This window comes from Bos grunniens, chromosome 1 (genome assembly GCF_055505025.1).
Source record: "Bos grunniens cultivar Pamir isolate PY7600 chromosome 1, Bosgru_T2T1.0, whole genome shotgun sequence".
NCBI classification, from domain to species: domain Eukaryota; kingdom Metazoa; phylum Chordata; class Mammalia; order Artiodactyla; family Bovidae; genus Bos; species Bos grunniens.
In genome coordinates, this window is record NC_141165.1 from 28,095,934 (window position 1) to 28,117,533 (window position 21,600).

General features: G+C 45.1%; 1 protein-coding gene across 4 annotated transcripts in view; it reads right to left on the reverse strand.

The window, feature by feature from the left end:
- Window positions 1-21,600, reverse strand: part of NMNAT3 (nicotinamide nucleotide adenylyltransferase 3) — a 121,458-nt gene that overhangs the window by 62,122 nt on the left and 37,736 nt on the right. For 2 of the 4 annotated variants that reach the window (XM_086369061.1, XM_086369210.1), the window contains exon 2: window positions 9,434-9,496. The exons of the other annotated variants lie outside the window; for them this stretch is intronic. The gene's annotated coding sequence lies outside the window, so the exon portion shown is untranslated. The remainder of the gene's footprint in view (window positions 1-9,433; window positions 9,497-21,600) is intronic. 4 annotated transcript variants of the gene reach the window in all.

Below are 21,600 nucleotides of genomic sequence, written 5' to 3' on the forward strand. Positions count from 1 at the left end.
TCATTTATTCTCTCTCTCCATATACACATGCATACATGTATATACCTATAAATAATTTTTTTTCTGAAATGTCTGAAAATAAGTTGCAGACATAATATCTCTTTACCTCTAAATATTTCAGTATATATTTTCTAAGAGAAAAGACATTTTCTTATATAACTGCAGAGAAATGATTAAAATCAGAAAATTAAGTACTATTAATTTACTATAAATTATCCCATGGACGGAGGAGCCTGGTAGGCTCCAGTCCATGGGGTCGCTAAGAGTCGGACACGACTGAGCGACTTTGCAGCAGCAGCAAGCTACAGTAGTATTATCTAATCTATAGATCTTTTCTGATTTCACCCATTGTCCTTTATCTGGAGTCCTAGCATTCTGAGGTGGGCAGGCTAAGCCATTTGTCCCCTCACTCTGTAGCTTTCAGCACTGGGGAAAGTTGGTTAAAGTAAGGTTAAGGTAAAGAGGTTGAAGTTTAAGGTTAAAGTAAAGCAGAAAACAGCCTGGGCTCCAGGACAGGCTGGCAGACAGGGCTCTCTTAACTCTGAGGCATTGCCTTCTACAGTGTTGGTGAAGTGCTCAACTGGAGTTCAGGCCTTAGTTTGAATCCTAGTTCTGCCTCTTACTGGCTATGTGACCTAGTGCAAATCACAGTCCCTTTCAAGCCTTAGATTCTCCATATGCAGACATATGGAGTAATATGTCAGTAATAATGGGGACATTATTACTTACACTTACAGGGTTGTTGTAAGGATAAATGAACTACGGATGGAAAATGTCTGGGTGCACAGGAAGCATTTAATAAATAACCACTGTCACTGTGATGATGATGATGCAATGATAAAAAGGATGTTGCTGTTGACCACACGATGGAGGAGGGGAAGGGGAAAGGTGGTGGCAGTATGTTTGTGATTCAGTTCAGTTCAGTTGCTCAGTCGTGTCCGACTCTTTGCAACCCCATGAACCACAGCATGCCAGGACTCCCTGTCCATCACCAACTCCCAAAGTCCACTCAAACTCATCATGTACATTGAGTCAGTGATGCCATCCAACCATCTCATCCTCTGTCATCCTCTTCTCCTCCTGCTTTCAATCTTTCCCAGCATCAGGGTCTTTTCAAATGAGTCAGCTCTTCACAACAGGTGGCCAAAGTATTGGAGTCTCAGCTTCAACATCAGTCCTACTAATGAACACCCAGGACTGATCTCCTTTAGGATGGACTGGTTGGATCTCCTTGCAGTCCAAGGGACTCTCAAGAGTCTTTTACAACACCACAGGTCAAATGCATCAATTCTTTGGCGCTCAGCTTTCTTTACAGTCCAACACTGACATCCATACATGACTACTGGAAAAACCACAGCTTTGACTAGACAGACCTTTGCTGAAAAAGTAATATCTTTGCTTTTCAATATGCTGTCTAGGTTGGTCATAACTTTCCTTCCAAGGAGTAAATGTCTTTTAATTTCATGACTGCAATCACCACCCACAGTGATTTTGGAGCCCAGAAAAATAAAGTCAGCCACTGCTTCCACTTTTTCCCCATCTATTTGCCATGAAGTGATGGGACCAGATGCCATGATCTTAGTTTTCTGAATGTTGAGCTTTAAGCCAACTTTTTCACTCTCCTCTTTCACTTTCATCAAGAGGCTCTTTAGTTCTTCTTCACTTTCTGCCATAAGGGTGGTGTCATCTGCATATCTGAGGTTATTGATATTTCTCCTGGCAATCTTGATTCCAGCTTGTGCTTACTCCAGCCCAGCGTTTCTCATGATGTACTCTGCATAGAAGTTAAATAATCAGGGTGACAATATACAGTCTTGACGTACTCCTTTTCCTATTTGGAACCAGTCTGCTGTTCCATGTCCAGTTCTAACTGTTGCTTCCTGACCTGCATACAGGTTTCTCAAGAGGCAGGTCAGATGGTCTGGGATTCCCATCTCTTTCAGAATTTTCCACAGTTTATTGTGATGCACACAGTCAAAGGCTTTGGCATAGTCAATAAAGCAGAACTAGATGTTTTTCTGGAACTCTCTTGCTTTTTCCATGATCCAGCAGATGTTGGCAATTTGATCTCTGGTTCCTCTGCCTTTTCTAAAACCAGCTTGAACATCAGGAAGTTCATGATTCACGTATTACTGAAGCCTGGCTTGGAGAATTTTGAGCATTACTTTACTAGCGTGTGAGATGAGTGCAATTGTGCAGTAGCTTGAGCATTCTTTGGCATTGGCTTTCTTTGGGATTGGAATGAAAACTGACCTTTTCCAGTCCTGTGGCCACTGCTGAGTTTTCCAAATTTGCTGGTACATTGAGTGCAGCACTTTCACAGCATCATCTTTCAGGATTTGAAAGAGCTCAACTGGAATTCCATCACTTCCACTAGCTTTGTTCGTAGTGATGCTTCCTAAGGCCCACTTGACTTCACATTCCAGATGTCTGGCTCTAGGTGAGTGATCATACCATCCTGATTATCTTGGTTGTGAAGCTCTTTTTTGTACAGTTCTTCTGTGTATTCTTGCCACCTCTTATTCATATCTTTTGCTTCTGTTAGGTCCCTACCATTTCTGTCCTTTATTGAGCCCATCTTTGCATGAAATGTTCCCTTGGTATCTCTAATTTTCTTGAAGAGATCTCTGCTGCTGCTGCTGCTAAGTTGCTTCAGCCGTGTCCAGATTCTGTGCGACCCCATAGACGGCAGCCCACTAGGCTCCTCTCTCCATGGGATTCTCCAGGCAACAACACTGGAGTGGGTTGCCATTTCCTTCTCCAATGAATGAAAGTGAAAAGTGAAAGTGAAGTCGCTCAGTCATGTCCGACTCTTCACAACCGCATGGACTGCAGCCTATCAGGCTCCTCCACCTATGGGATTTTCCAGGCAAGAGTACTGGAGTGGGTTGCCATTGCCTTCTCTGAAGAGATCTCTAGTCTTTCCCATTCTGCTGTTTTCCTCTATTTCTTTGCACTGATTGCTGAGGAAGGCTTTCTTATCTCCCCTTGCTATTCTTTGGAACTCTGCATTCAAATGGGTATATCTTTCCTTTTCTCCTTTGCTTTTTGCTTCCCTTCTTTTCACAGCTATTTTTAAGGCCTCTTCAGACAGCCATTTTACTTTTTTGCATTTCTTTTCTTGGGGAAGTGGTCAACCACTTCCTTAATTCCTGTCTCCTGTACAATGTCATGAACCTCCATCCATGGTTCATCAGGCACTCTGTCTATCAGATCTAGGCCCTTAAATCTATTTCTCACTTCCACTGTATAATCATAAGGAATTTGATTTAGGTCATATCTGAATGGTCTAGTGGATTTCTCCACTTTCTTCAATTTCAGTCTGAATTTGGCAATAAGGAGTTCATGATCTGAGCCACAGTCAGCTCCCGGTCTTGTTTTTGCTGACTGTATAGAGCTTCTCCATCTTTGGCTGCAAAGAATATAATCAATCTGATTTCAGTGTTGACCATCTGGTGACGTCCATGTTTAGAGTCTTCTCTTGTGTTGTTGGAAGAGGGTGTTTGCTATGACCAGTGTGTTCTCTTGGCAAAACTCTGTTACCCTTTGCCCTGCTTCATTCTGTACTCCAAGGCCAAATTTGCCTGTTACTCCAGGTGTTTCTTGACTTCCTTCTTTTGCATTCCAGTTCCCTATAATGAAAAGGACATCTTTTTTGGGTGTTAGTTCTAGAAGTTCTTGTAGGTCTTCATACAATTTTTCAGGTTCAGCTTCTTCAGCATTACTGGTTGGGGCATAGACTTGGATTACTGTGATATTGAACGGTTTGCCTTGCAAACGAGCAGATCATTCTGTCGTTTTTGAGACTGCATCCAAGTACTGCATTTCGGGCTCTTTTGTTGACCATGATAGCTACTCCATTTCTTCTAAGGGATTCCTGCCTGCAGTAGCAGATATAATGGTCATCTGAGTTAAATTCACCCATTCCAGTCCATTTTAGTTCACCAATTCCTAGAATGTTGATGTTCACTCTTGCCATCTCCTGTTTGACCACTTCCAATTTGCCTTGATTCATGACCTAACATTCCAGGTTCCTATGCAATATTGCTCTTTACAGCATCAAACCTGACTTCTATCACCAGTCCCATCCACAACTGGGTGTTGTTCTTGCTTTGGCTCCATCCCTTTATTCTTTCTGGAGTTATTTCTCCACTGATCTCCCGTAGCATACTGGGGACCTACCGACCTGGGGAGTTCATCTTTCAGTGTCCTATCTTTTTGCCTTTTCATACTGTTCATGGGGTTCTCAAGGCAAGAATACTGAAGTGGTTTGCCATTCCCTTCTCCAGTGGACCACATTCTGTCAGACCTCTCGACCATGACCCATCCGTCTTGGGTGGCCCCACACAGCATGGCTTAGTTTCACTGAGTTAAACAAGGCTGTGGTCCATGTGATTGGCTAGCTGTCTGTGATTGTGGTTTTAGTCTATCTGCCCTCTGATGCCCTCTCTCAGTGCCTACCGTCTTACTTGGGTTTTTCTTGGCAGCTTTCAAAAAGGCTTCTTGTGACCCTCATTTCCTGGTATTTACCTGTAGACCCCTCTCGTTGAATGTGGACAGGACCTACTGACTTGCTTCTAGTGAAGATTCCACTAGACTCCTCACTAGAGGATTCCGCTTCTCAGAGAAGGTTACAAAGTCTCTGGCTTCCCTCTTCTTCACCTCTTTCAATTTCTCTTTTGCTCAGTCTGAAGAATTTGGCGACTATGTTGTGAGCTGCCTCATGGAGAGACCCATAGGGCAAAGAATTGAAAGTCCTCTGGTGATGACAGCCTGCGAGAAACTGAGTCCTGTTAACAACCATGGGAGAGAATGGGTGAGACCACAGCCCCACAAACACCTTGACTGCAACCCTGTAAGAGACTCTGAACCAGACACCCCAATTCAGTGGAGCCGCCTCTAGATTCCTGACTCACAGAAACTGTGAGATGATAAATGTGTGACATTTTAAGCTGCTGTGTTTGGGGGTAATTCGTTATGCAGCAACAGGTAACTATTAGAATGACCAACAAGAGGAATGCATTTACTTCTTCCTTACTCCTCTTGCTATGTTGGCCTTGGCTGTAATTCTGCAGTTAAAAGGGTAACATGGATAGTCCTTGGTTACTGGAACCTGATTCCTCTCTGTACTGGAGGAAACTGTTTTAATCTGGCCCTTGCTGCTGCTTGTACCAGCTGTATCCAACTACTACTTGCTTCACACTTTATAGTCTAGCTGTGATAAACTTCTTGTCAGTGGTTTCTCTGTGAGCTCCTCATGGCCTCCTGCTTCACCTTCAAGTGCTTTGATTTTGGGTTGGCTAACAAGTTTGTTTGGGTTTTCCATAACATCTTAAAGTTTCTGGCCAACTCAGTATATGCTACTTTAGTTTCTTCCAACTGGAATACTCACAGCACTTCCCAATCTGTTAAGACCCAACTCAGGTGATGATATTACGTATGTGACTTCAATCATTATGTCCTGATTGCCTGCTAGGTGTTTGTTATCAGTTAGGGAGGTATTTGGCTGCAAGTTCCAGAAGCTAATCTCAACGACTTAAACAAATAAAGGTTTATCTGTTTTCCACATGATGAAATATCTAGAAGTAGGCAGCAGCTGGCACTGGATCACTGGCTCAACAATGACCTACAGTTTGCTCACTTTTCCCTCGTGGTCGCAAGAGGTCATCAAGATTGCTGCTGTAGCCACATCCATCATGACTATAATCAAGCCAGGAAGAAGGAGCAAAGAGCTATACAGACTAGATGCCCCTCTTAAGCAAGAACACAAAAGTTTTTAAAGAACTTTTCTGTAGATTTTGCTTCTGCCTCATGGCCATAGGTCCAGTGGCCACTCTAGGCAAGAGAAGCTGGAAGAGCAAGTCTTTAGCTTTGTAGCCTCCAGTTTGGAAGCAGTAGGGAAAAGGGAGTTGGGAATAGGATTAGTTAATTCACAGCATCTGCCACAATGGCTTTTCTGACACCTAGGCTAACTGATCTCTGCTCACCTTTAGTAAGTCACATACCACATTTTTTGGAAAAACCTATTCTTATGTCTGTCTTCCCAACCAGAGAGTAAGCCCCTTAAGTGAAGGAGTGGTGTTTTCTTCATTTTTGATCTCAACTTCCAGCACAGAGCCTGGCCCAGAGGAGGCCTGAGTGGAGACTGAAAGGGCACCGGCCAGCTGGCCAGTGGACCCATGTCCTATTACTGGGAAGGCTTAAACACCTTCTCAGGTACAAAGAGAAGTTGTCCTGGGAGTATTCTGAGCTACAGTGGTGTGAAGATAAAAAAAGTCTCAACTGAGGCAGGCTGTGGTTTGCTTCTCACTTCCTTTGAGGCAGCAGGGACATCCCCTGCTATGTGAGAAGAAAGTAGCCTGCGTGTGAGAACTGCTGCCCCTGGCTTTTTCCAGGGGAGGGCGGATCTTTAATGAGAGAGTATTTGCAGAGTGTGCTGAGCTACTCACAGGAGCAGCCTTGTGATGAGTGTAGCTGAAGAGGATGGCTGGTTTTGTTTTTTTGTTTGTTTGTCTTGTTTTTTTTTAAACAATTGTTAGGAGGCCTTTCAAAATTCTATTTTATTTTGACAAAATATCATGTTTTTAGAGCCCTTAAAACATCTAACTGCAGCATCTCAGGTAACCTGGGGTTTTGATGCATTTTCCCAAAGTCCCCAGAAACTGTAAATTAGAACATTAGTTTGAATGGCAGCCTCAATGTGATGCAGTGCCATGTTGGGAAGGAGAATAAATCATATGTAGCAAGTGTCTGTCTGTCTTTTCTTTCCTCGCATGGGCACCTGGAACCACGCTGCTCTGAGAGCGACTTGCCCTGTCTTAACCGTGCCTCAGGCGGGAGGGTGCAGTGGGCATACGCTGCCAGGCTCAGGAATGAAGTCAGTGCACCTGCACTGTTGCATCATTTGTACTCTCCAGCTGGCTTCAACTAAACACCCTCCCAAGCCCAAACCCAGAGGAATACAGTGACAGGTCTGAGACGGACTCCCTCCTGGGGTCCACCAGAGAATAAACCCGGCTCAAATTTGAGCACATCTCAAAAGCTGGATGCACGCCATAAATGACTCATCTATAAAACAGAATTAAAAAGAGAGAAAAAAAAAGTGACTCATTTGTTCTATCATGTCCAGTGAGTATCCAGTGAGATGAAGCAAGCGTGGGGGTCTTTTGCTACTGGGAAACACTTCTCATCAAGAAGCATTTAGTGGGAGGTCCACAGAATGAGCAGTAATTGCAGCTGAAGGGTTTAACAAGTAGAGAAAGCGGCACATGGTCTTCTTGGAATTTATCATTAACCTGGAGGCAAGACAAACAGATTCCACCTTTGGATCCTGCCTGCTACTGTACAGTCATCCCAACAGCGTCTCATCGTGCTGTGTGCTCAGTCATGTCTGATGCTTTGTCCGACCCCATGGACTGTAGCCTGCCAGGTTCCTCTGTCTATGGGATTATCCCATCAAGAACACTGGAGTGGGTTGCCAGGCCCTTCTTCAAGGGATCTTGCCAAACGAGGGATTGAAGCCATCTCCCTTGTGTCTCTTGCATTAAGTGGATTCTTTACCACTGTACCACCTAGGAAGCCCAATAGCCTCTCATTGTTTCCTCAGATACAACACGATACTCCTTTCTCCTCACTTGTGCAAATACTCTTCCAACCATCTGAAACACCAACCTTGGTCCTGTCTTCAAGGCTTTCTTCTTAGTCTCTACCCAGTGCCTCCCTCTCCCACTGTACTAACTGTACCTGTTACATATTACACATTTATCACTTTCTTCTTTCATCGGACCACAGACCTGTCATTGTTTTGTTTCCAGGTTGCTCTTCCCAGTAGAAGGTGAACTCCTACAGGGAAGTTTCTTATTCATCTAGGCCCTATAACTCCTGCAGAGTGCTGGCACACAGGTGCTCAGGGATCTGTGTGGTGGCATGAATGAGAGAATGAAGGACTGTTTCTGACCAGTTCAGCTCAGTTCAGTTGCTCAGTCATGTCTGACTCTTTGCGACCCCATGAATTGCAGCACACCAGGCCTTCCTGTCCATCACCAACTCCTGGAGTTCACTCAAACTCGTGTCCATCAAGTCAGTGATGCCATCCCCAGACATTTCATCCTCTGTTGTCCCCTTCTCCTCCTGCCCCCAATCCCTCCCAGCATTAGGGTCTTTTCCGATGAGTCAACTCTTTGCATGAGGTGGCCAAAGTACTGGAGTTTCAGCTTTAGCATCATTCCTTCCAAAGAACACAAGGACTGATCTCCTTTAGAATGGACTGGTTGGATCTCCTTGAAGTCCAAGGACTCTCAAGAGTCTTCCCCAACACCACAGTTCAAAAGCATCAATTCTTCGGCACTCAGCTTTCTTCACAGTCCAACTCTCACATCCATACATGACTACTGGAAAAATCATAGCCTTGACTAGACAGACCTTTGTTGGCAACGTAATGTCTCTGCTTTTGAATATGCTATCTAGGTTGGTCATAACTTTCCTTCCAAGGAGTAAGTGTCTTTTAATTTCATGGCTGCAATAACCATCTGCAGTGATTCTGGAGCCCCCAAAATAAAGTCTGACACTGTTTCCACTGTTTCCCCATCTATTTCCCATGAAGTGATGGGACCAGATGCCATGATCTTAGTTTTCTGAATGTTGAGCTTTAAGTCAACTTTTTCACTCTCCTCTTTCACTTTCATCAAGAGGCTTTTTAGTTCTTCTTCACTTTCTGCCATAAAGGTGGTATCATCTGCATATCTGAGGTTATTGATATTTCTCCCAGCAATCTTGATTCCAGCTTGTGCTTCTTCCAGCCCAGTGTTTCTCATGATGTACTCTGCATAGAAGTTAAATAAGCAGGGTGACAATATACAGCCTTGATGTACTCCTTTTTCTATTTGGAACCAGTCTGTAGCAACGTCCTTTTCAGATAGTGACTTCCTCTCTTTGCTTGTCCACAGCAGTCAAGACTATGCCTTCCAGGGATATAAGCTGACCTTCCCAGCTTCCCAGAAGCACCCAAGGCCCCTCTCCAAGACCCCAGTCTACCCAACTCAGGCTGAAATCAAACAAGATGTTCCTGCCCTGTTGTACCACCTCTGATGCCAGGATCCCATGAACAGGGATATACAGGCCTCCTGCACACTGACACCAAGGTCTTTCCTCTGCCCTGATGGTCATCAGTTGTGGCTTTGCCAGGTGAGAAGACTATGAAGGTGTTATTAAATTAAGAATCAGAAATGGGGAGGGTACCTTGGATTATCCAAGGTGGGCCTAATTTTAACATGATTAGGATCCTAATAAGAAGGAGGCAGGACAGTAACACAGGGAAAGACATAAGGACCAAAGCAGTGATCAAGAGGCAAGAAGATGCTCTGCTGCTAGCACTAAGACGGAGGGAGGGGCCGTGGCCCAGCAGTGCACGTTGGGCCCACAAGGAAACAGAGACTTGCCTAGAGCTTCGAGAAGGAGTGCAGCCTTGCCGACACCTTGACTTCAGACTTCTGACCTCCTGAATTATAAGAAAATAAAATTGTGTTGTTTTAAGCCAATAATGTGTGGTAGTTTGTTATAGCAATCACAGGAAACTCATACACTCACTTCTTTGGGGCAGGTTCTCGAGGTGACCTTCAAACTGGGGCAGGAAAGGCTCAGGAATTGAGCCAGCAAGGAGGATATGAAAGAGTGTGTCGGGCACAGGGACCAGCATTGCAAAGGTTCAGAAACCACCACTTAAGGAAGGTGATGATCACACTGGCTACGTGACCCTATGTGACGTGAGCCATTGTGCAGGTGGCCCAAGGTAAGGGTGCAGAGAGTGCAAGGATCACGCAGGCCTCCAAGCGGTCTGGGGGCGGTGTCTAGATTTCATCTTATAGGCAATGAGGAACCTCTGAAGGATTTTAAGAGCTCTCAAGACCCCCCAGGATGGTGTGCAAGGAAGCAAGCCCCAGGATGGCTGCTACCCCCAGGGCCCTCTGCCTGGCAAAGGTTAGGCAGTCCCCAGCTTCCCAGAGGATGACTTTTCCTGTTGCCTACATTTCACCTCAATCACCAGGTAATGTGTGCTGGCCAGTGACCCCACACGCACTAAATTCTAACAAATGTAACACTCAGCCCATTTGTCACAGGCCATCGCAGAGACACAGAAAGGAAAGGCGAGCCGGGAAGGTTAAGTGTTGTCGCTGCAGATGCAATGTACTAATGCTCATTGCTGGGAAGGCAGTCAATTTACCTTTCCCTGCAGAGAGTAACTCTAATGCGACTTGGCCTGGGGAAAGTGGTTGAAAACATCCCTGTTTATTTTAGACATAAAGCAGATGGCTTCGGGCAGAATAGAAATGGATTCCACAAACATCTTTCATTACACAGACCTCTTGACTGGACTCCTCGTCTTAAAGAAAACAAGAGATGCAGTATGATTTGTTGAGTTGACGAGCACAGTTTTCAGGACCCAGGGAGATCATCCCCATCTGCACGACTGCGTCAATTTCTCCAGGGCAATCAACCTTCACGCAAACTCTGGGGCACTTTTTCTTTCAACTTTACCAGATTTGCTCGCTGTTGCTATGGGCACGCAGTACTGCTAAGAACAAAAGCAGACCCGGCCTCCTCTGTCCTGTGAGGCGCCTCCGCCAGGCACCCCTTGCAGGAAACAAACATGCCAATTAAGCACTCATCCTAATTATGAGGATCGCAGGAAAGCAGGAAGCCTGGCTCTTCAGTTTTGAGAACTTTCAAAAGATTTGGAGGAGGCCAAGGAATGGAACGCTGTCTCTTGCAACCCCACACTCAGGAGCTGGGACTGATTTCACTGTTATAGGAGGGAGGAAGTGAGTAGCAGCTACAGGGTTTGTTGAGTGACAGGCTGGGCACTGTGCGGAAACCTTGCGCACGTTGGTGCTGATTCTTCCAACGTGCCTGGAAGGAAAGGGTTGGTGCCTGAGTTCTGGTGAAGAGTCTAATCAACTTCTCCAAGCTTCAGTCACATGGAAAATGGAGATAATTACACATACCTCTTAGGGCTGTCTTGAGGGTCATCGGAGTTGACCCACTTAGCACAGTACCTGGGCCACAGTGGGTTCTCCAGGAATATTAGCTCCTTTCTCTTCCCTTCCATTATACTTAAAACAGAATTCATCAACCTCACATCCACTTCCACATACCTGTTCACCTTGCTTGAAAAAGAGCCTACCATTTCATAGCCACCCATGATCAAAACCTGGCAGACTTTAGGAATACGTCAGCATTCCCAACCTGGGAGGTAACTCGCTCAGATCAGCTTGAGTTGCTGCCATAGGAGAGGGCTCCCCTAAAAGACCACTCTCACATATCACTGCTGTGGTTTCTTTTCATTTGTGTTTTTAGTTGCTAAGTTGTGTCTGACTCTTTTTGTGACCCCCATTGACTGCAGTCTGCCAGGCTCCTCTGTCCATGGGATTTTCCAGGCAAGAGTGGGTTGCCATTTCCTTCTCCAGGGGAATCTTCTCGACCCAGGGATCAAACCCATGTCTCCTGCATTGGCAAGTGGATTCTTTACTTCTGAGCCACCTAGGAAGCCTAGTTTCTAGGCAAGTTCTAGCTGTAACAATCAACTTGAAGCATTACTTATCTTAGAATTGAGTTGAGTTGATATTGAGAAGCAGAGGAATGAATAGTTTAATGTCACTCAGGTAGAAACAGCATCTTCTTAAGTTGAAGAAACCTGCCCCAAATCACAGCCAACTCGCCAACTTCAAATAAAGATGGTATCAGAGGAGGTAACTGGTGAGAAGCGGTGCCTGGGGTCTGCTATGAGGAGCATGAAGTAGCAGACTGTGCTAGTGCCTTGGAGGTACAGGGCTAAATGAAATCTGGCCTTGTCCTCCTAATCCTGCAGGTACTGAGGACATCAGGTAGGACAGAGTCTGCAGTGAGCTCCCAGCATTCCCTCTCCCAGTCTTTGGCTGGGCATGCTGCTGCATTCCCGTGTCCTGTGCAGCAGGGTGAGGCCACATGACTAAGGCCTGGCCAGTGATCTATGAATAGAAGTGTTGAGTGGGACTTCCAGTAACTCTATTTAAAAGGGAAAGGCATGCCTTTCTCCTCTTCTCCCTTCCTGCTGTCTAGAATATGATTACTGGAGTATGATGGCTAGCTTGGACCTTGAGGATGATGATCAACTCCAGGCTTGGGAGAGAATACGCCAAGAGAAGGGCTTATCTGGTAGCTCATCTGGTAAAAAATCTGTCTGCAATGCAAGAAACTCCAGTTTGATTTCTAGGTCAGGAAGTTCCCCTGGAGAAGAGATAGGCTACCCATTCCTGTATTCCTAGGCTTTCCTGGTGGCTCAGATGATAAAGAATCCGCCTGTAATGTGGGAGACCTGGGTTCGATCCCTGGGTCAGGAAGATCCCCTGGAGGAGAGATAGGCTACCCATTCCTGTATTCCTAGGCTTTCCTGGTGGCTCAGATGATAAAGAATCCGCCTGTAATGTGGGAGACCTGGGTTCGATCCCTGGGTCAGGAAGATCCCCTGGAGGAGAGCATGGCAACCCACCCCAGTATTCTTGCCTGGAGAATCCCCACGGACAGGGGAACCTGGTGAGCTACAATCCATGGGGTTCCAAAGAGCAAGCCAAGAGAAAGTCAGGACCCTGAGGACCTAGATTGCTGACCTCCAGGTGTTTTTGTTTTTTGTTTTTCTAAACTGAGGAGAGAAATAATCTCCTAAATCACTATTATTTTCTATTTTCTGTTATATGCAACTAAACCTAAATCAGTTTAGGTTGAAGGAATGGCTACCCACTCTAATATTCTTGCCTGGGAAGTTCCATGGACAGAGGAGCCTAGTGGGCTACAGTCCATGGGGTCACAAACAGTCAGACACGACTGAGCAACTAACACACACACAAGGAATGTTTATTGAATTTGGATATAAACAATGAAAAGTGTGTAAACTTTTAAGTTTCTATTGTCCCTGTTAAACCTATTTTATATACAGAAACTCAAATGGATATTGTTTGAAGGGAAAATATACCTAACAAAAAATTCTACCATCACTTAATTTTGTATATGAATTTTCATCGGAGGAAAAATCCCTACTCAGGACTCTAGAAGGCTGAAATGTGCAGTAGTGAATCTGCTTTTCTGTGGATCACAAAAGCCAGACTCTGTCCTATCTCCTTCCCCCCAAAACAGATTCATTATGGTGCGCTGTCGCACTCTGCTTCGAGTGGGCATTTGCCATATGGCTTGGCAGTTTAATGGTTTTCTGATACTCGACAAAAATGAAGCGCAATCATTTTGCAAGGAGTTTGCGTTCCTAGATGGGTCTTTTCCAAATAACAGCTGTGCCTCAAAATTGAGTTACTCAATTTGCAATTTGTGGACACAATACTCAAACATTTACAAGTGAGCAAAACCTCAAATCACTTGGGCTATTTCCAGACTTCAGAGTTTATGAAGTTTTTAGCAATGTTATGAGTGTGCAGCTGTCGACAAGCTCAAGCCAACGTCTCTGAACCATCAGACCCAGCAGGCAGCAATGATGTCCTACTTACTTAGCAGGCATGTGGAGCCGACCACAAACCATCAGGGGAGAAAGAACATGAGGGAGAGAGAAAAGTCTCATGCCAAAGTCCACAGACTAACTCCCCATTCCTTCCTCTCTGCTTCCTCTCCCAACTGTAGAGATGACACCCAAATCTATTGCACTACTCATGACTCCGCTATGGGCCCCTATAGGTCCATGGAGGGCCATCTGTCACTGGCTTGATAGCAAGCCAGACAGACATGGATTCAAAGCCAATAAGTACTTCCAAACTGAGTGACCTTGAGCATGCTAGTCAGGAGAGGCCAGGTGAGGTACATTAACAAACAACCCCCAAATCTCAGTAGCTTAAAACAATGAAAGTTTATTTCATGTTCCTTTAGACACCCAGTCCTTGCTTACTGAGGGCTCTGCTCTGTGTCATCTTTGTCTTCAATCCAGAACCCAAGTCAGTGGAGGAGTCACTATCTGGAATAGTCATTCACTGCAGCAGAGAAAAAGAAGGCTCTGGAAGGTCAAATGGGCACATGTCACTTCCAGCAAACCCACCTGACTTCAGCAAGCTAGAAAATATAATCTGACTCTGTGTCCTGAAGTTAGAGAGCCAGAAATATTTGGTGAATAGCCCTGCAGTTATGAGTTAAATCAACTCTCTGAGCCTCAGTGACCCATATGGAAAATGGAGATAATTACACTTACCTCCTCAGATTGTCATGAAGATGATTGGAATTGACCAGGTGGGGTACTCAGAACAGTGCTGGCCCATAAGAGGTTCTCCAGAACTTCTAACCATTCCGTGTGTCCAAAACAGAATTCACCACCTCCCACACCTGCTTCTGGACTGCCTGTACCCCTTCTCTGTGTTTTCAGTCACCAGTGATCAAGACCTGCCAGTTAGCTATGACACTTCTTCATCCTTCCTCATGTCCCTCCAATACAATTAGCCTCCAAGTGCATCCAATATTCTTTGCATGAGGTCACCTTTCATCACAACTGAGACCTGCTCTACTAGAGGATTTCATCACTTTCTTGTACCAATTAGGGCAAGTGCAAATAAGAGACAGGAGCTCTGGTTATCTCAATTCCCCTCCCCACCAGAAGCAAAGCAGTGAAGGAGCATGGCATGATCAGAAGGCCATCAGGCCACTGTACAGAATAAAGGAAGAGCTGAACGTGAGACTTCAGGATGGCCTGGGGACAGGACAGTGTCACAGTCCCAGCCCGGTGGGGTCCCATGGTACACACATGGTGACTGGGGCTCTCACCAGTGTACAGTGCTGTTCCCGGAGAGGGGCAGTGCATGTGGACTGGACACTCACCCCCAGCCCCAGTGAGGGCTCTGACATGTGATAAGGTGAGAGAAACTCTTGAATCACCTCTCCACCACCAACATGGCCCCAATCCAATCTTTTCTCAATATTCTGAGCAGATGAACTAGTTCTAAAGTTTGGGTTCAATCACTCAGACCAATGTGATAAACTATTGAGTGTTCACTGTGCACCAAGCACTTGACAAAATCTGGGCCTTTGTGCTACGCCAGCGATAAAATCTTCAGTAATTTTGTTGTCTACTGGCATTTATGAGCTAGGTCAGGTCCTTCATCTGGCATCAGAAGTAGACTTGGAGACTCTGGCCTCATTCCACCTCTCCTAATTGTCTCCTGACTGTTCTCTCTGTTCCCTCCGTGTGCTCCACCTCCTCACCAAGCTGGGACCACCTGCCACATTCTGATGAGTCTTCTGAGTCTTTCTGCTTCTGGGGGTGGGGGTGGCGGGGGGCGTCTCTGTTTAAGCCACTTCCTAGAGATAGAATCTCTTCTAAGCCAACCCTCCTACAGAGCTCCTCCTGGTGGCCCACCTGGAAGTCAAGTGTTCCTTTTTCTGACCTCTTCAAGGTCTATAAGGTTAAGTCCTCACACTTTTCTTGCAGAACAGACTGTAAAGCCCTGAGGGCAAGGATCCCAGTGCTTCTCATGAAGAGTTGAAGGCGGATAAGGAATATTCACCTTATTCACTGGGGGACAAGGTAAAAGTGAAAAGTAGATGAAAATGGGAGCCAGGGAGCACTGATCTAGGCTGAAGCAGGAAGAGGCAACTGAGGAAACATCCTCCAAACCAGAAGAGCAGAGCCCCAGGTTTGTCCACCCTCCCAACTTCCTTTCCCTCTTGCTTCCAACAACCAACACTTTCTGGTCTCCAATCTGCTTTATTTTAACCCATTCAAACTTCCGTCTCGCAATCTGGGGTGTCAGCTCCCTTCTGGACTGGAATTTTGCTCTCACCCCATGAACTGTGTCTGCTGTCTTGTCCAGACCCCACCCAGGATCCTGATTCCTCCTTCAGACACATCATCTGACTCCTTTGTTCCCTCTCTTGTCTCTGCCCAGGCCTTGTCCAGGGTGCATGCCCAAGGCCCTGCTCCAGTCCAACAGGGGGCAGTGAGACACAGTTAGTGTTGGGAAAGCCATTCCATACCCTCTATAGCCCTGGAGTGGGGGGGCTTTCCTATATGGCAGCAAAATGCAGAACTGTTCATAATGACAGCAGGGTATGGCACCAGGGCCCTTCTAGGGACCAAACCTCAAAACCGGCAGCCATCTGGGCTCTTCCTCCTCCCTGGCCATGACAGCCTGTCAGTTCCACCTCTGTAATATCTTTACTATCCAGCTCTCTCTCAAATTCCACAGTTGTTGTCTTGGACTGGGGCTCATTATTTCTCAATTGGACCTGAGTACACTCTTAACCTGTTTCCTGTCTCCAGTCTCACCTCTGATGCACCCTCAGCTCAGCTGCCCAAGGGATCTTTTAACATGCACATCTGGTTCCCTGCTAAATCCTCTGCCACCCAATCAGATTCTGAGTAATGTTGAAATTCCTGAGCATGGCATCCATAAACCCTTATAATTTGGTCATGACCTGTTTCACCAGGCTCATCACTTACCTTCCAACCCCTCTCTGGGCTCCATCCAACTGCCTTCTATTCTATCCCAAGTTCCTCTGGACTGAATTTTAGGACCAGTCTTAAAATCAAATTAAAAATTCTAACAAAGAAGGCAACTTGTTTACCTTGCTTGTTTATTCATTCACTTGAAAAGAAAACAAGTTGCTGCTGCTGTCAAGTTTCTCCAGGCATGGGGCAGAGGGGTGGAGAGGGTGTGACAGGGAGCTCCTGAAATACCTGGAAAGCTGAGGAGCTGGCCGGGACCTCCATGAAGGCAGGACAGGCCAGTGGAGGCCGAGGGAGATGCTGGCAAGTCTTTCTTCTGAAAGATAGGTGTTCACTTGAGAATGTCACTGGGCACAATATAACCAAGTCCAGAGCAATCCTTTCCCATCTCATGTAATATAATTTCCTCCAGAAATTATAAGACGAGCAGCCCATCTTCCCTTCTTTATTGAGTTATAAGCAGAATGCGATGGTCATGAGCAGATAACTGCAAATCTGTGTAGTGATCTATGAAGTCAGATCAACTTGAGCCAGGTTTTGGACTGTGATTAATTAAAATTTTTAACCAAGTTCATTCAACATATATTTAATGCTATGGACAATCACTTTTGCGCTGGTCAGAGATGAGGGCCAAATGGTAGGCAGTTCATAGAAATTACTGCAGCCTCTATGAATCTTTAACAGACAAATCTTGTTTTGTTTCTTGCCTGTTACTGCTTCAGAATCCACTAGCAGGAGAGGCAGCACAGGCCCTGCCCACATCTCCAAGGAAGCTGATATGCAGGTCAACATTTCTCATGCATACAAGGACATGTGTACTCAAACAATGAAGCCCAAGGAGCACTTCTGGCCTCGAATTGAGGTTATCTGTGCTTGCAATTGGGGGACCTTTGGAATGGAAAATACTTGTCTTTTTGTTCCAAGCTCTATGCCTCTGAACAAGCCCTCCAGTTCTTTGTAAAATGAGGATATTCCAATACCCATCCATGGGGGTGTCATGAAGATGAATGAAAGAGACACATCAGGGCCTCACCTCTTACACAACTCTAAGAGGAGGAGGAAGCCTTCCATTAAAAAGTTAAGAAACAGGATTCACCTGTGCCAGCCCTGATTAAAGACTCCACCGGTCCAGGACAGATTCAATCTGTTCCTGCCAGAGCAAGCCAAATGAGGCCACTATTTATCTCTGGGCATGAGCCCTACATGCAGCGAATGAGGGATTTAGTGAAGTCGGTGTTTGAGGCAACTTAGGCCTGGGCTGGGAGAATCAGAGGCCCAATGTATCTACCAGCATGTCATGTCATACACAACACTCCAGATGACCTGCACCAGGTTCCCTCCCACGAAGTCAGGACTTGGTGCATTTTTTCACTATGCAAAGATATTAATTTGCTCCTATGATTTCTGAAGAACCAAATTATTTAAATGGAACCCTCTGGCTTTTGGCATTTTTTACAGGAGATTGTGTTACATGGTAATCTATGAGGGTACAGGGCAAGAACACAGGGTTCCTGGGAGTTGGAGCAGAGTTGCTACCCAGAGGCCTGGACAAGGAGAGTCCTGGCTGAAGGGGAAACAGGACTATCCCCCAGCCTCAAGCTCAATGGATAGAGTTAGAACCCACTCAGGCCAGATGAATTACAGAGCACCACATGCCCAAAGGATGGGGTAAAGCCAGACACAGAAATCTGGAGGTATCTGCTCCAAAATTAAGACAGAAGCTTCCTCCCACAGGCCTCTGGCTCAGGTGAATTTTGCAGGCAAAGGCCTCACTAGATCAACAAAATGATAACTTAAATTGTGAAAGAAAATATAGCCAAAGTGAAATGATTTAAGCTCACTGTCTTCCACAAGCAGATGTTCCAGAGTATGATGTGGCAGAAGTTATGCTGGTCCTTCCTGTAGCAGTGATCACCTGTTCACTTTGTTAACAAATCTGGTTTTGCTCAAAGAGGAGGCACACTGACCCATACAGAAACCATGGCACCACATCCACCATGGCAGTCTGTCCCCTTTGCTGTGATTGGTTGGGCGTGGGCATGTGACCCAGTCCTGGCCAATGAGATGTAAGAGGAGGGGCCTCTGGGAAAGATGTTCCGACCAGACAAAAGAGCAGCAACATGATGGCCCTTTCTTTGCCTCTTCCCGCTCTGGCCTCTGGTATAGGATGAGCCACTTGGGGCTGCCACAGCCCTCCTGTCATTATGTAGGAAAGGCCTAGAGAGCTGCAGAGATAAGGGGCTACCCAAGTCATGGTCTCATCAAGTCACTGATTTAACCTAGTACTACCTCTCTCTGGACTTTATTACTAAGCTGCTAAAATACCTTAACTGCCACAGCTATTGGTCAGGTAGTAAGTTACCTGTGGCCTGAAGAATCCAAGCGGATATACTTCAGGAGGCCTTGGTTCTTGCTTCACCCTTATGGTGTGTGCTGGCCAAGTGTGACTCCAGTGTGAAAAGACAGTGACCTTCTGCATGATATGGTCCCTAAAGTCACAGCAGCCACTTCATCTGAGTTGCAAGCCAGAGACAGACACTGCACCTGTCCTTGAGGGAATCCCATTGTGTGGGTCCCAGGGAGGGGTGGTATGTTGGACCCCATGTGGCTAATGTACTGGGGATTTTCCAGGGACTATTTGAACACGATTTTTGGTTGACCCTGGGCCCTCAGAATCTAATCTCAGGGGGAGTTGCCCCCTGAGCCTCTTAACAGACCCCTCTCAACTGCATTCACTGTCCCCACGTCCCCACAGGGACCTGAGGTCAGCTCTGTATCTGGTGGGACTGTCTTCACACCCTCAATGGCTCCCCTGGAGGACTTTCTCCTCCCCCCAGCTCTCCAGGTGGGGACAGCTATGTCTTTTCTGGTTCAGTGCCTTGCTGCCTGCTTGTCTGTGCTTCTGGCCCAGCACAACCTGGTGACTTGTGGAAGCCTGGTCCCTCTGCCTAGAATGCTTTTTCTACCTACTATATCCATTTGTACCTGTCTAACTTTGCTCCCCTGGGCAACATAAAAAGTCTCCTTAACAACAACAGAAACAAATAACCCAATTAAAAGAGGACTTGAATATACATTTCTCCAAAGAAGACATACAACTGGCCAACAAGCACATAAAAAGATTCAACATCATGAATCACTAGGGAAATGCAAATCAGAACTACACTAAGCTTCTACCTTATACCCATCTGCATGGCTACTACCAAAAATACAGAAAGCAACAAGTGTTGATGTGGAGAAACTGGAATCCTTGTGCATGATGGCTGGGAATGTACAATGGTGCAAGTACTGTGGAAAACAGTACAGAAAATCAAAAATTAAAAATATAATTTCCATATGATTCCTCAGAGCTACTTCTAGGTATATACCCCAAAGTACTGCAGGCAGAGTCTCAAAGAGATATTTGCAGAGCTAGTCACAATAGCTAAAATGTGGAGGCAACCCAAGTGTTCATGATGGAGGAACAGATAAGCAAAATGTGATATTTACATACAACAGACTATGTTTTGGCCTTCAAAAAAGAAAATTCTAGTGAATGCTTCAACATAAGATGAAACCTGAGGACACTGTGAGTGAAATAAGCATCAGAAAAAGACAAATACCCTATGGTTTCAGTTATGTGAGGTGCCTAGAGTAGTTAAACTCATAAAGACAGAGAATAGAATGGTTGCCAGACACTAGATGGCAGGAATGGGGAGTTTGGTGAGGAGTACAGCTTCAATTTTGTAAGATGTGAATTTTGGAGATGGTTGTATAACACTGTGAGTGTACTTAACACTATTGAACTATACACTTAAAATGGTTAAGATGATAAATTTTATGTTATGTGTATTTTACCACAATTACAATTTTAAAATCAAAGATCTTTGGTGAGGCTTCTCTGATGCCAAGCTCCAATTGCACTGTCTTGCTCATTAACCTCTGCTTTGCTTCTTTGTTTTCTATTCTCTCCAGATTGTTTTGAGACCTACCCAGCTGCATAAACCAAGAGAATTGCAGAGAAACAAGCCAGAGCCCTGATTGAACTGCTCCTAAAATCAATCCTAACTAGGACATCTCAATTACGTGGGCCAGTAAGTTTTTTAACATTAAGCAGCTTTGAGTTGGTGTCCTGTGACTTGCAACCAAAATCACCTAATTGCTAATACACTTGATCTGAAGTAATCAGAACACTAAGGATAAAGAAAAGATGCTAAGTATTTCTAGGGAATAAGAAAGTTCATAGACAAAGGAATGAAAATAAGAGTGGCATCTGACCTCTCCTTTGCAATCTTAGATGTCAAAGATAATGAGCAATGGCTGCATACTTCTAAAAGATGACTTTGAATCTAGAATTCTCTATCTGGCTAAACTATCATTTAAGTATAAAGACAGAGTAAATACACTTTTTGGACATGAATGGAATCAAAGTTTACCTCTGAGGCACACTTTCTTAAGAAGTTCACTGGAGTGTGTTTCAGCAAAACCAAGAAGAAAAACTAATAAAGTAGAAGGCAAGGCATACAAACTAGGAGGCTGGTGAAACTAGGATGAGAGCTGTGCACGTGGCAGAGCACGTCCAGGCAGATGAGGAAAAGGTGGGCCTCTAAGAAAAAGGTGTTTGCTGAGAGCCTGGGTAAACTGAGATGAGAGTGAAAGCATTTCTCTCTCAGCTATAACTAGAAGGAAAAAAATCCAAGTAAAACAGAAAGCTATAATAATAATGTAAACTAAAATGTGACACAATTTTAAGCCCTGACGGAACATGAGAAAAGAAAATTCATTTGACTCTGATGTTAGGAACTTCCCTTTGAATGGGCCAAGAGTGACCCTGGAGTGAACATTCACACAGTCAAAATGACTTACATGCTATTTAATGGTATACAACCTTTGGAGTCAATCTGTTATAAAACCATAATACAAAGATAATGCTAACACCCTGGGCAATGTGAGAATACAGCTACCAGAAGGGAAACAGTTAAGGAAAGAATAATGGGACAAAGAGGAGAAGCTCCAGTATTTTCTTCTTACCTCATAGAGAGTCTTGATACTGACTACAGTTTATGAATAAGAAACAGAGATTTGATTCTAACAGATAAGGGGAATGTAGTGCTTTAAACAAGATACAGCATAAACTTTTCCTCCAAAAAAAGAAGTTA